Source organism: Corythoichthys intestinalis, chromosome 4, assembly GCF_030265065.1.
Source record: "Corythoichthys intestinalis isolate RoL2023-P3 chromosome 4, ASM3026506v1, whole genome shotgun sequence".
In the NCBI taxonomy this organism is placed as follows: domain Eukaryota; kingdom Metazoa; phylum Chordata; class Actinopteri; order Syngnathiformes; family Syngnathidae; genus Corythoichthys; species Corythoichthys intestinalis.
In genome coordinates this window covers 50,394,646-50,397,128 of record NC_080398.1, presented here as the reverse complement: position 1 = coordinate 50,397,128, position 2,483 = coordinate 50,394,646, and the positions used below count along the sequence as shown (strand labels likewise).

The 2,483-nt window shown below is 47.0% G+C and overlaps 1 long non-coding RNA gene across 1 annotated transcript; it reads right to left on the bottom strand.

The window, feature by feature from the left end:
* Window positions 1-369: 369 nt before the first annotated feature.
* Window positions 370-825, bottom strand: LOC130914611 (uncharacterized). The gene is made up of 3 exons (XR_009062972.1): window positions 783-825; window positions 645-708; window positions 370-554 (listed from the first exon to the last, which is right to left on the bottom strand). It is a non-coding gene; the product is annotated as an uncharacterized LOC130914611 (long non-coding RNA).
* Between the last annotated feature and the right edge of the window lie 1,658 nt (window positions 826-2,483).

The window sequence follows — 2,483 nt, the reverse complement described above, 5'->3', positions numbered from 1 at the left end:
ATATAATTACAATATATACCAATAGAATACATTAAACAGTCAACAAAATGTGTCAATGTTGTTTAAAATGTATGGTTTTATTTTTTAAATGTAATTCATGCCCCTGTCAGTGCTTCAGCCTCCTCAAGTTTGGCTCTCACGTCTGGGATTGCCTGATGACACAGGTATACTCTTGGAAGGGTAATTACTTGACGGTTTACAGCAACACCTGGAAAATAAAATAATTTTGTCATTTATGTGGCCGGGTGAATTGATTGGACCAACACAAGTAATTTTATTTTTTTATGTGGGCTTTATTCCCGACTGCACATCAAGTTAAAATAAATTTGTACAGCATTAATAGGACAAATTGTGAGATTGATTCAACACAAAATAAATAGACAACAACAGTGGCTGGCTGAACAAAAAACAAATACTTCTTTAGTCACTCACCACTCCACTAGAGATCCCCAAAGCTAACAAAAATAGTGCACATCACTTGAACGATTCACCTACCACACTTCTAATGTGCCGCGCTCGCCCGTACGCACACGACAAGCAACAAACTCTCCCCTCTAAACAGCGTGGAACAAAATAATATTGTTTAATTTCCCTTTATGGGTAGAAATACAGTTTTTCATGGTTATGCATTGAACACCACTTACGCTGCACCGCCGTTTCAATTATTGCGTAGCGCGGTCATCCTTGGGCGCATGTCGAACACCATCACTGCGCAAACATCATCAAAATAAAACATCCATAACAACAGATCGTTTCTAACACTTAACAGTTCACTGGTTTACCTGTATTACACTGTATTTTGTTTCAACGCGAGGCTTCTCAGTGTACCGATTGACAACTGTCTTCCAGCACCGCTCCTCTCAACTGCGTGTATTCGCGCTTTCTTTCCTTGTTCCACTTCCGCATTAACTCCAAACCCCGCGCTGCCAACTCCTACGTGACCGCGCAATTCTTAAAGCGGCAGCGCAACATTTTGGGCGCAGGCAACTCCCACTAGTTAACATTACGCAGTTCACCCGGTTACATTCTCCCCTGCTGAAAGTCAACGTCCTCGGTGACTTACTACTTCCCAACTTGACCAGACATAACTGCAGTATCGAGGGCCGCGCTGGCCAGAATCTGGGGTAATAAATCTGGATTACAACACACAGCATTACATGCGGATACAGGTAAATTGAAAGGGTTTCTGTGTTTCCCTGCCGTTTCCCTCTTACTTCTACGTAGAGTAGGAATGCACGTTCCCAAAACCTCAGCCCCCCCACTTTGCGGCTTCGGAGGAGGTGCCGGACTCCGTCCGTGCTCAAGCATGCTGACATCCCAAGTGACGTGGGGGACTGGCGGTGACACAGTTTCAGGTGACTCTGTTGGTCCTGCACATCCATACTCAACTGGAGCACACTTCCCCCACAGAATCTCTCGGCAGCACACCATAATCATGTCTCCGGTTTGGTTGCTCCGTATCAGGCGGACTGCTGACTTCTTTCACCAACACAAAATCAACATCTTCCGCCTCACTCTCTGGCTCAGGAACGGAAACAGGTCTCATGACAGGTCTAGAGCGACCTCTTTTCTGCTCTGGTAATGGGCCTCCCAACGGCCTGAGGTTGGACCTATGGACTCTCTTTACTTGTCCACCATCCAGGGGTTCCACCGTGTAAGTCGTTCCCTGAACATCCATAACTTTATACACCGTGTCTGCCCATGAGTCTTGGATCTTATTTCTTCCCGGAGGCCTAAAGCGGAGGTACACAAACTCCCCCAACTTCACAGGTGGACAATATACCTTCGGTTGCTGGGCTAGCCTTTCTGCAGCTTTGCGCTCAGTCATCTCCCTGGCCCTTGCATGGGCATCCCGAAGCCTCTCCTGGTGTGTATGTAACCAGTCAGGTATGTCGTCCTTAATTTGTTGTTGGCCTAGCAGGGCATCAATGGGAAGGTGAGGGCGAACTCCAAACAGCAAGTAGTAGGGTGAATGCCCCGTTGTCGAGTGGGGGGTTACATTGTAGGCGTACACCAGCTCAGATAGGTGTTCTGGCCAACGACGTTTTTTCTCAGGGGGAAGTGTTCGCAACAGGTCATGTAAGGTTCTATTAAACCTTTCACAGTGCGGGTTACCTTGAGGGTGGTGGGCCGTTGTTCGCGTTTTCTTCACTCCGTACAGCTTGCATAACTCCGCAACGACTGCACTTTCGAAATTCCTGCCCTGGTCTGAATGCAAGCGTTCGGGTACACCATACTTGAGGAACCATTCTTTGAGGATGACTTTTGCAGTGGTATCTGCCTTTTGGTCACGAACTGCGAAAGCTTGACTGAACTTCGTGAATACATCTGTTATAACTAGCACATTCTCACGTCCGTCTGTTGCACGTTCAAGAACTGTAAAATCCACTGCAACCACCTCAAGAGGGCGGGTAGCCAAGAATGGAGTTTGAGGAGCCCGGATCTTTGGCTGTGGCATTTTTGTTAAGACACACCTCTGACAG